Source organism: Chlamydotis macqueenii, chromosome W (genome assembly GCF_036417535.1).
Source record: "Chlamydotis macqueenii isolate bChlMac1 chromosome W, bChlMac1.mat, whole genome shotgun sequence".
In the NCBI taxonomy this organism is placed as follows: domain Eukaryota; kingdom Metazoa; phylum Chordata; class Aves; order Otidiformes; family Otididae; genus Chlamydotis; species Chlamydotis macqueenii.
The window spans coordinates 47,904,480-47,917,176 of record NC_141592.1 but is presented as its reverse complement, the minus strand read 5'-3'; the positions used below and the strand labels follow the sequence as shown (position 1 = coordinate 47,917,176).

Here is a 12,697-nt window from a genome sequence, read left to right as displayed (position 1 = left end):
AGTATGATTGTAAGCCCTCTTGTAATTGGTTCATAGGATTCCTATGCACAAAGATCACCCAACATAGGATATTTAAAAGCACAACAGTATTTATTGCTCTATTATAGCCTTGCATAAGCAGTTCCCAGCATAAGCAGTTAGCACTGTATTGTTTTCCCTTTATGAGAGTCTTACCAACTTGACTAAGCCAGAGACACAACCGAGCAGGAGGATGATGATCAGCGGGGTCAGAGCAGAGAAGGGAGGTAGGCGCAGCACCTTCAGGGCGTCCCCTGTTGTTCGTAGAGTGTGCTCTGGGTCCTTTCTCTCTTTCTCTGCTCTGAGCCGCCTCTGTTTATACCCTCAGCAGATTCAGTGGCAGAGTACTGACCAGGTGTTGATGCACGCGTGGCCAGCGCATGCAGCAAGGCCTGCCAAGTACGTGCCCTGCTGGCTAACAGCAGTTCCCAGATAGCAGCAACATCCTGCTCTATAACAACTCTCCTAGCTCCCCTCTCCAAGGTCGCGTTCTCACAGCTGTGTGCAGCTCGTAATTTCCCACAATGGCCCTACATGGACCATCACTGAAATCCCTCACACACCTGTCTACGAAGTGACCTGAAAGAATGATTTTAAATGGGGCCCTGAACAACGACAAGCCTTCGAACAAATTAAACAGGAGATTTTTCATGCAGTAGCCTTTGGGCCAGTCTGGACAGGACAAGATGTGAAAAACATCCTCTACACCGCAGCCGGGGAGAATGGCCCTACCTGGAGTCTTTGGCAGAGAACACCAGGGGAGACTCGAGGTCGACCCCATGGCTTTTGGAGCTGGGGATACAGAGTATCTGAGGCCCACTATTCTCCAAATGAAAAAGAAATACTGGCAGCATATGAAGGAGTTCGAGCTGAACAGGTACTGAAGCACAGCTCCTCCTGGCACCCCGACTGACAGTGCTGGGCTGGATGTTCAAAGGGAAGGTTCCCTCCACACATCATGCAACTGATGCTGCATGGAATAAGTGGGTCACGCTGAACAGACAGCGAGCTCGAATAGGAAACCCCAATCGCCCAGGCATATTAGAAGTAATCACAGACTAGCCAGAAGGGAAAGGTTTTGGAATGCCACGGGAGGAAGAGGTGACACGTGCTGAAGAAGCCCCACTATATAATAATCTACCAGAACACAAGAAGCGATATGCCCTGTTGTCCTGGTTCTGGCCAGGATAGAGTTAATATTTACCTGAGCTGGGTGGAGAACTGAAGCTGGTAGCCCCTATGGCTGGGGTAGTTAACTAATTAGCTAACAGCTGGGGTTAATTTACCCAAATTAGCCAAAGGGCTATTCCATCCCATCTGACATCATGCTCAGTATATAAGTGAGGAGGGTGGTGAAGGGAGTCTCTCTGCTACTTGGAAGAGACTGGCTGTGGAGTTCTGTTGTGAGCTATTGTACTGTATTTGTGTTCCATCACTGTCTTGTTTTCTTCTGTTGTTACTGTTAAATTTACTTTTTGTTCAATCTCAACCCGCGTGTTTGGTTTTTTTTCTGGTTTTTTTTTTGTTTGTCAAATCTCCTCCTATTCTCTCGGAGAGTGGGGGGAGTGAGAGAGAGACTGTGTAGTCTGGTCCCCGTTGGGGCTGAACTACAACACCTGTTCACTGATGGGTCCTGTTGTATTGTAGGAAAACATCAGAAGTGGAAAGCTGCTGTGTGGAGTCCTACACGACAAGTCGCAGAAGCTGCTGAAGGCCAAGGTGAATTAAGTCAGTTTGCAGAGGCGAAAGCCATCCAGCTGGGTTTAGACATTGCTGAATGGGAAAAATGGGGCCAATGCTCTATCTCTACACTGACTCATGGATGGTGGCAAATGCCCTGTGGGGATGGTTAAAACAATGGAAGCAGAGCAACTGGCAGCGTAGAGGCAAGCCCATCGGGGCTGCCACACTGTGGCAAGATATTGCTGCCTGGTTAGAGAATCTGGTTGTAAAAGAATGTCACGTAGATGCCTACATACCCAAGAGTCGGGTCATGGAAGAACATAAAAACAACCAGCAAGTGGATCAGGCTGCTAAAATTTACACAGCTCAGATGGATCTGGACTGGCAGCATAAGGATGAATTATTTATAGCTCAATGGGCCCATGACACCTCAGGCCATCAAGGAAGAGATGCAACATACAAATGGGCTCATGATTGAGGGGTGGACTTGACCATGGATACCATTGCACAGGTTATCCATGAATGTGAAACATGCACTGCAATCAAGCAAGCCAAGCGGATAAAACCTCTGTGGTATGGAGGACGATGGATGAAATATAAATACGGAGAGTCCTGGCAGATTGATTACATCACACTCCCACAAACCCACCAAGGCAAGCGCCATGTGCTTACAATGGTGGAAGCAACCACTGGGTGGCTATAGACCTATCCTGTACCCCATGCCACTGCCAGAAAAACCATTCTGGGCCTTGAGAAGCAAGTTCTCTGGCGACATGGTACTCCAGAAAGAATTGAGTCAGACAATGGGACTCATTTCCAAAACAACCTCAGAGATACCTGGGCCAAAGAGCATGGCATTGAGTGGGTATATCACATCCCCTATCATGCACCAGCCTCTGGAAAAATTGAACGGTACAATGGACTGCTGAAAACTACACTGAAAGCAATGGGTGGTGGGACCTTCAAAAATTGGGATACACATTTAGTAAAAGCCACCTGGTTAGTCAACACTTGGGGATCCAGGAATCGAACTAGCCCTGCCCAGTCAGAACTTCTACGTACTGGAGAAGGAGATAAAGTTCCTGTGGTGCATGTGAGGAATATGTTGGGGAAGACAGTCTGGGTTATTCCTCCCTTGGGCAAAGGCAAACCCATGCATGGGATTGCTTTTGCTCAAGAAGCTGGATGTACTTGGTGGGTGATGCGGGAGGATGGGGAAGTCCCATGTGTACCTCAAGGAGTGTCGTAGTTCAGCCCCGATCGGACCAGACTACACAGTCTCTCTCTCACTCCCCCCACCCTCCGAGAGAACAGGGAGAGAAAATATAAGGAAAAACGGCTCAAGGTTTGAGATAAAGACAGGGAGAAATCCTTAAAGTTACTGTCACAGGCAAAACAGACTCGACTTGGGAAAAACTATTCATTTATTACTACAAACAGCAGGATAATGAGACAGAGAACAAGATAACCTCCATCCACCCCTCCCTCTTCCCAGGCTTAACATTATCTCTACTACCTTCCCCTCCCGAGCGGCACAGGGGGGAAGAGGGAATGGGGGTTGTGGTCAGTTCATCACATGTTGTTTCACGCCGCTGCTTCATGGTCGGGGGAAGAACTCCTTGCATTCCTCCCCTGCTCCGTTGTGGGGTTCCCACCCCTATGCCACAGTCCTTCGTGGAACTGCTCCGGCGTGGGTCATTTCTTCCACGGGGTGCAGTCCCTCTGGAACAGCTGTCCCAGCGGGCCCTCCATGGGCCACAGCTGCCTTCAGGCATCCACCTCCCCCAGTGTGGGGTCCTTCACGGGCTCCAAGTGGATCTCTGCCCCTCCGTGGACCTCCATGGGCTGCAGGGGGACACCCTGCTCCACCATGGTCGTCACCACAGGCTGCAGGGGAATCTTGGCCAGGAGCCGCATTACTCCTCCCCCTCCTTCTGAACTGACCTTGGCGTCTGCAGCCGTTCCTCACAACAGGCTGGTAGATGTCTCTCAGGGTCTTTTTTTTTTACATCTTATTCACTTCTCATCTCCTCTCCACTTCTTGCAGCTGGGCTGGACCGAGTCAGGCCCAGTCGGCTGTCTGGCGAGAGGCCAGAGGGTGAGGCCTGCAAGGCCCATGAGGCCTGCGCCTCCCCCTCTGCGCCTCTGCACCCACTCAGCTTCTTCACATCTTCTCTCCTCTGTCTTTTTTTTCCTGTTTTCCCATTCTTAAATACATTATCGCAGAGGCGTTATCACGAGACATTCTGCTACCAATCGGCTTGGCCTTGGCCAGCAGTGGGTCTGCCCTAGGCCTGGCCAAGTCCCCTGAACAAAGGGGAGCGACTTCTAGCAGTTTCCTACAGAAGCTACCACATTAGGCCCCCCCCACTAAACAAAACCACGACAAGGAGATTTGATTCTAGGTGAAAATAGGCAGTAATCTGAACTATATATATTCATTTCTGTAGTTATTTCATGTTACAGCAAAGTTATTGCAGCAAGAATCACCCTGATTGGTGAACAATTAACTTTGATGAAACCAGGCGACGTGCAGCGGTCATGGAACCAGAACTGGCACCCAACAACTTCCTCGAGATCAACATCTTCAACTCTGAGACCATGGACACAATACACCAACTGCGCCAGATGTACCAACTGTGAGCTCCAGATGCAGCATGCAACAACCCTGTACTGCATACCATCTCTCTTGCCCTGAAGGACTGTTATCACAGATGGAGCCCAAAGTCATGGACACTGTTCTGCTTTCCAAATCACGCTAATGCGCAGATGTAGGAAGCTGGGAGAAAGACAGACAGAATAATTGACCCAAACTGACCACAGAGAGTATTCCATGCCATAAACATCATGCTTAGTATATAAGTAAGTGGGGGTTGGCCACGGGAGGGGGCATCTTCTTCCACCTCTCTCTCATTCACTGACATCGTTCCCTCTACCTTGCTGGTTCCCTTTTACTCCCTTGCTTGCTGCTCGGTTTAATTTCCGTGATCGCTGCTCGGGATGGGCTGTATCAGTCATTGGGACATTGGGTGGTGGGAAATCGTGCATTGTTCATTTTGTATATTTTAATATCCTTATATTCTGTAATTACTGTAGTTTTCCTTTGCTATTTTAGTAAACTCTCTTTATCTCAGTTTTCCTTTCTTCCCATTTTCTCTCCTCCATCCCACTGGGGAGGGGGAGGGTGAGCAAGAAACTGTGTGGTGACTCAGGCTAAACCACCACATAGTCACAGCAACTTCACACTTCATTTTCATCAGTTCACGCTTAGAAATAAGAACAGATACAAACCCTGTGTGTTCCTGAAGGATGTAAAAGCTTGCCTGTAGGGATTCCAGGTATCTGGAGCATCAGTCAGATTAGCCAAGACCAGTGGAAACAGTAGACTCTGGTTAGCTAGAGGGGAGCACTACTCCAGCTGCGGTGTTGTTTTAATCCCCACCCCACCTAGCGTGAAGGTTGTCCACAGGCCAGCTAGAGAGAAAAGGGAAAAAATATTAAGTTTGTTAACATTTTAATGAGCAACGCTCCTTTAGAGGGAAAGATAGCATCTGACAGATAAGTAGAGAGAAGATGGAAAAACAATTTACTCCTGTACAACGTGATGACAGGACTGGCTACTTGATTTCTCAAAATTAAAATTTCAGGAGTAACATAGCGGTGGGCCCAGAGAGGTGACAATTGTAAGATTACTGGTGTCGTAGTTCAGCCCCGATCAGGACCAGACTACGCAGTCTCTCTCTCACTCCCCTCACCCTCCGAGAGAACAGAGAGAGAAAATATAAGGAAAAACGGCTCGAGGTTTGAGATAAAGACAGGGAGAAATCCTTAAAGTTACCGTCACAGGCAAAACAGACTCGACTTGGGGAAAACTATTCATTTATTACTACAAACAGAAGGATAATGAGACAGAGAACAAGATAACCTCCCTCCACCCCTCCCTCTTCCCAAGCTTAACATTATCTCTACTACCTTCCCCCCCCGAGCGGCACAGGGGGGAAGAGGGAATGGGGGTTGTGGTCAGTTCATCACATGTTGTTTCACGCCGCTGCTTCATGGTCGGGGGAAGAACTCCTTGCATTCCTCCCCTGCTCCGTTGTGGGGTCCCACCCCTACACCACAGTCCTTCATGGAACTGCTCCGGTGCGGGTCATCTCTTCCACGGGTGCAGTCCCTCTAGAACAGCTGTCCCAGCGGGCCCTCCATGGGCCACAGCTGCCTTCAGGCATCCACCTCCCCCGGTACGGGGTCCTTCACGGGCTCCAAGTGGATCTCTGCTCCTCTGTGGACCTCCATGGGCTGCAGGGGGACAACCTGCTCCACCATGGTCGTCACCACAGGCTGCAGGGGAATCTTGGCCAGGAGCCGCATTACTCCTCCCCCTCCTTCTGAACTGACCTTGGCGTCTGCAGCCGTTCCTCACAACAGGCTGGTAGGTGTCTCTCAGGATCTTTTTTTACATCTTATTCACTTCTCATCTCCTTTCCATTTCTTGCAGCTGGGCTGGACCGAGTCGGGCCCAGTCGGCTGTCTGGCGAGAGGCCAGAGGGTGAGGCCTGCAAGGCCCATGAGGCCTGCGCCTCCCCCTCTGCGCCTCTGCACCCGGTCAGCTTCTTCACATCTTCTCTTCTCTCTCTTTTTTTTCCTGTTTTCCCATTCTTAAATACGTTATCGCAGAGGCGTTATCACGAGACATTCTGCTACCAATTGGCTCGGCCCTGGCCAGCAGTGGGTCCGCCCTAGGCCTGGCCAAGTCCCCTGAACAAATGGGAGCGACTTCTAGCAGTTTCCTACAGAAGCTACCACCTTAGGCCCCCCCCCACTAAACAAAACCACGACAACTGGAAATTCAAGAAAATTAAGTAATAGCAATATATGGAAAGGAAATTAGGAGAGGTGAAACAAAAGCATATGTTTGAAGGGGAGAACCTTAAACACAGAGCAGATACCAGCTGAAGGATTCAGGTAGCAATCCTGATAATGCTAACATATTAAGAGAGGAAAAGGAGCTTCTATGTTGCCTTTCTAATAAAACCTACTTGGTCCATCATACAGCATTTTCCTCATGTATTCTAATTTTAATAAACTCGGCATATTTTAGATAAGACAGCAACAAAAACTAATACTGCTCAAACTAAAAACTCCAGATTGAGAGTCCAGTAAAGATCATCATCATTGCTCCTTGTGCGTAAACAACATAATAGCAAATAATTAACAACTTAGAAAAAAATAAACAAAACCAGGATTATCAGCAATTTAAATTCAAAAGTTATAGTATTATTAAACTCATTATTAAACTCAGACATATATTTCTGTATTCCTACAGAAGATTGTCGTAGTTCAGCCCCGATCGGGACCAGACTACGCAGTCTCTCTCCCGCTCCCCCCACCCTCCGAGAGAACAGGGGGAGATGATATAAGAAAAACGGCTCAAGGTTTGAGATAAGGACGGGGAGAAATCCTTAAAGTTACCGTCACGGGCAAAACAGACTCGACTTGGGGAAAACTATTCATTTATTTTCTAAAATTAGCAGGAGAATGAGACAGGGAACAAGATAACCTCCCCCCACCCCTCCCTCTTCCCAGGCTTAACATTATCTCTACTACCTTCCCCTCCCGAGCGGCACGGGGGGGGAAAAGGGAATGGGGGTCGCGGTCAGTTCATCACGCGTTGTTTTACGCCGCTGTATCATCGTCAGGGGAAGAACTCCTCGCATTCCTCCTCTGCTCCAGCGTGGGGTCCCTCCCACGGGCCACAGTCCTTCGTGAAACTGCTCCGGCGTGGGTCATCTCTTCCACGGGGTGCAGTCCCTCCAGAACAGCTGTCCCAGCGGGCCCTCCACGGGCCACAGCCTCTTTCAGGCCTCCACCTGCTCTGGCGTGGGATCCTCCACGGGCTGCAGGTGGATCTCTGCCCCTCCGTGGACCTCCATGGGCTGCAGGGGGACAACCCGCTCCACCATGGTCTTCACCACGAGTTGCAGAGGAATCTTGGCCAGGAGCCATATTACTCCTCCCCCTCCTTCTTCACTGACCTTGGCGTCTGCAGCCGTTCCTCACAACAGGCTGGCAGACGTCTCTCGGGATCCTTTTTACATCTTATTCACTTCTCATCTCCTCTCCACTTCTTGCAGCCGGGCCGGGCCGAGTTGGGCCCAGTCGGCTGCCCGGCGGGAGGCCAGAGGGTGAGGCCTGCAAGGCCCATGAGGCTCGCGCCTCCCCCTCTCTGCCCCCCGCTCAGCTGCTTCACATCTTCTCCTCCTCTTTTTCCTGTTTTCCCCTACTTAAATACGTTATCGCAGAGGCGTTATCACGGGACATTCTGCTACCAATTGGCTCGGCCTTGGCCAGCAGCAGGTCCGCCCTAGGCCCGGCCGAGTCCACTGAACAAAGGGGAGCGACTTCTAGCAGTTTCCTACAGAAGCTACCACCTTAGGCCCCCCCTCACTAACAAAACCAGAACAAAGATGAAACAACCTGAAAAAGCACTCCAGTTGGAAGTTATTAGACTGCTCTGAAACTTCATTTTAACAGACTGCATGTATGATGTAAAGCTATGAAAGTACAAACTGTCTACAATAACTTGAAGTTAAAAATCTTGTTAAAAAGTCAAGTTTGAAGTCCTAAATACCTACTGATGCTATGAAAAAAACAGACTGATTCCTCTTGGGTAAGCAGTTTTTTGTTGTCTCACAACTGCCTCCAAAATACACATGTAACAAAGCACCAAAATTTTAGACTTGCAAAAATTTATTAGGTACAAAAATGTAAATAGCTCACCGTTGCACATCAACTCTCAGTTCTTTGCTCATGAACTACAGTAAGAATGCATGTTGGCATACCCTCCTCCTTTATCTCGATGTACATACATGGTGCATACAGCTCCAGTATTAAGGCATAAACTATAAAGCCAGTATAAAGCACTGGAAGATTGCTTGTTAAAACTCTCAGTATCATACTGTTCAAACTTTGATGTTTGAGCTCGAAATGCAAGCAGAGTAATTTTCATACTTAAGCCTTTCCAGCATTAAAAAAAATTAACTCCAATAATAAACTACCGCATTTAAAATTCCTAATTACAGCAGCATTGGTGAACCAAGTTCACCAGCTATGTGCCCAAATACTAATTAACAGGGTGTTATATGACATAAAAAGATTAAATAATATAATTTTAGAACAATAAGATTTTTGAAAATTGTAGAAATACTAGGCAGTTTTTGCTGTTCATATAACTGCAGTCACACAGGCTAGACTTCATATGTAATCTATTAATCCTTAGAGAGAACTGGTAGTTTTAGGATTGTCAGGAAAATTTATTATTCTGTTTGAGAAAAGTTAGCCTAGGGTAGCTGGGGTGATTAAGAGGGATGGTAGAACAAAGGTAGGCCTCGAGGATGGAGTGTAAAACAGGCCCTGAGCCAGTACTTGGGAGGTAGAGAAGATCAAGGAACACCATGACCTGGTCTCAAGACCATATATGGAGATTTTTAAGGAAAGTTCAACCAGCAGATTTGAGGAAGGGGTGCTCTGACGACTCCCGGGACCACCAGACGACCCTCGACTCAAAAGAGTGAGCATGCACAAGTGGGTGGGGAATATGGTAATGATTTCTAGGAAAACTAATGACTATGTATTGTTGATGATTATGCATGAGGTTACTGAATACATTCCATCTGGATTTTCAGACCGGCATGCACGCTAGGTGGAAGGATTCCCCCATGCATCCGATGCCACAATAAAGAATGCCTGCTTCTTAATCCTACGTTGGTGTTAAGGAGTTTGATTCCTGATTTCGATGACAAGGGGACTGGAAGGGAAAAAGTGCAGCAGGGGAGTGTTGACGCGGAAGTAACGGACACTGCTGACGACCAATATGATCAAGCAAATGCCAATTTATTGTTGATACATCCCGGTTAATATAGCCCTTCTAATTCCGTATCATGCGCAAGCTCTCTACTAATTGGTTAACTATATCATGCATGTGCTCCTAGCTAAAATATGATTCGTTAAGTCTCTATGTTCACACGCACGGCTCTCTCCACCTGCACCCTGTATCACGTTCAGCCCCCAGTCACGTATGCCAGCTGTTTTCCTTCTTCTCAAGGTTGCTTCATTTACTTTCTCACAGGAAGCTTCATTACTTTCTCACAGGCGGCCTCATTATTTTCTCACAGGTGACTTCAGTACTTTCTCACAAGCAGCTTCAGTGATGTCCTTGAGGCCTGCTGCTCACAAACATAACAATTCCATTTGGTCTGGATTGTTCACTAAGTGCCCCTGGTACTCCAGGTATCCAACAAATCCCCCTTTTTGTTTTGAACAATCCAGACCCACTTTCATCATACATTCCATAGCTTTCACAAAGCATTTTAAAATATACCCCAAAATCATCAATGTCAACAGCAAACCCGTCAATAATACCAACCCATAAAATATCAAATCTTTTAGCCAGCCTGTGACCCCCAAGGATTTCAACCAGTCTGTTAACCTGCTTTCCACTTGTATTGCATGCATGTTGCATCATAACTCTGCCAACTGATATTGTATCGACTTAGAGTGATCAGAAACATTCATGCAACACATACCTTCAAAATCCTCACATCCATGTCCATGCGCTAATAACAAAAAATCAATGGCTGCTAGATTCTGCAAAATATCATGACGCATGCTATCCATGTCTTCTAATAATCCTGATAACATGCTAGAGGTTAAATTCATTTGCTTTTGTGCCCAACAAGCTAATTTATTTAAGTTAGCTAAAGTTTTTGCAGTTGCTGCCCAAGGAACAAATAAAGATAATGCTATCCACTCAGCTGTACCCAACAGGGTTAAATTGCTGTCACAATGGGGAGTCAATACTTTTAGTGATCTTCTTGCTCGAGTATGATTCCATAATGTTCTCATAGATGGAGCAAACACTATCAATTTTCCAAAATAACATGGTCCTCGTATGGACTACAATATCAACTAGGTTCATGGTTGTGGGGGTTTTTTTTGGTTTTTTTTTGCTTTTTTTGTTTTTTTGGGTTTTTTTTTTTTGAGCCAGATTGTCTGTATTGAGTTGTTAATCATTTTTTGCAAGCATGGTATGTTAATGATTATGCCTAGTATGATGCCTAGTATCACAATTCCGATTTTAACCAAGGACAGCAACCACCCAGTTATGCCACACACAAGCTTAGTTAATAAAATTACTGATCACACGTTATACATATTCATGATTACGAAGCAAAGCTAAGTTTCACTACCTTCTAGTAATTTTCTACTATAACATTTTTCTACTATTATAGATATAACAACTGCAGTAACTTTCTTATCTATAAGAGCAATTACTAGTTTTCTGCAGGCCTCTGTTGAAACAAGCCATAAATTCTGCTAACAATGTTTTGGATCTTAAAGCTTCCCTTCTCATTCCATGGCTTTCTTCCTGAGAGCATGATTGCATTCCTCCCCCAAGGTCGGTGTGCTTTCACTGATACCATACTGGCTCAGCGAAATACCACATCTCCCCCTTCTTTGTTTATGAGAAGAGGCTTGTTTCAACGCTTTATCTATTAAAGTCTGCACACATTTTAAGACACAGAATATAAATCAAAATACATATATAAAAGGAATGAATAAGCATCCTACAGCTATTAGTAACAAGCTTATGTCAAGTCACCAAAAGATTTCTGAATATATCAAAACCATCACTTTGTTGCTGTTTTTGTACTCCTTTTTGCAAGTTTTGAATACTTTTGTGAATAGATTCTGAATGATCAGACAGATTCATGCAGCAAAGCCCATCAAAATCCTGACAACCATGATTTTGTGCTAATAATAAAAAAAAAATCTATTGCTGATCTATTCTGTCACTAACCCAACTATGCCAAAGACACCGCTGAGCAAGAGGATGGTTATCAGCCGGGTCAGAGCAGAGAAGGGAGACAGGCGCAGCACCTTCAGGGTGTCCCCTGTTGTTAATAACGTGTGCTCTGGGCCCGTCCTCTCCCCCCCAGCTCCGAGCCACCTCTGTTTATACCCTCAGCAGATTCAGTGGAAGAGTACTGACTAGGTGTTGCTGCATGCGTGGCCAGCACATGCAACAAGGCCTGTCAAAATATGTGCTCTGCAGGCTAACAGCGGTTCTGTTTTGTAAAGTAGCATAGTATATAGAATCTACATCAGTTAACAGCGTTAATAGTGCTGATGCAGTTGTATTTATTTGCTTAGCAAGCCAACAGTCCAATTTATTTAGCGTAGTTAACGCCTAGGCACTTGCCACACCAGGTGTAAAGACTGAAGCAGCAATAATTTTACTTAGTTTCCAAAACTCTGTATTATCTTGGCAACCAGATTCAATGCTATGTATGCTTCGTTTAGGTCTTTTATGCTGTCTGGATTTTGATATGTGCTCGCATGATTACGTCATGCTGTGTCGTTGCAATGTATAGATCTTAAAGCATTTACAATCATTACCCCTCTAGAAACATTAGCTCTTGAATAGTTAAAGAAAAAATAGACAGAAGTCCATCTTTACTGATCCCAAAAAGTTCCATCTTTTGTAGTTTCAGCACTCAGCACTCGTGGCTGCTGCTGTTTTACACAGAGTTGCCGTCCTACCGGTATCTGGCAGGTCAACCAAACATGTTCTGAAATACCCGCAGATGATACAGACAGGGATCCACTTGTTTACTGCTCCTGTAAAGACATAAGCGTATCCCTTCCCCCATGTTATAAGAGGGAACGGTCCTTCCACTTATACAAAGCTCGACTCAGACAGGAGTATCTGTTAACCATGTCAGGGGCGGGGGGGTGGGGGCGCCTGGCGGCGGCTGTGGCCCCGGGCATATAGGAGGAAAGAAAACTAAAACCCGAGGTTTAAGACAAGAATAGGGAGGGATCCTTAAAGCCACCGCTACAAGCAAAACAGACCATCACTAAAACCAAAGTAGGATAATGAAAAAAGGAACAAGACAACCTCCTCCCACCCCTCCCTCTTCCCGGGCTTAACACC

At 46.4% G+C, this 12,697-nt stretch overlaps 1 pseudogene; it reads right to left on the bottom strand.

The window, feature by feature from the left end:
* Positions 1-12,697, bottom strand: part of LOC147596765 (dymeclin-like) — a 152,398-nt pseudogene that overhangs the window by 7,003 nt on the left and 132,698 nt on the right.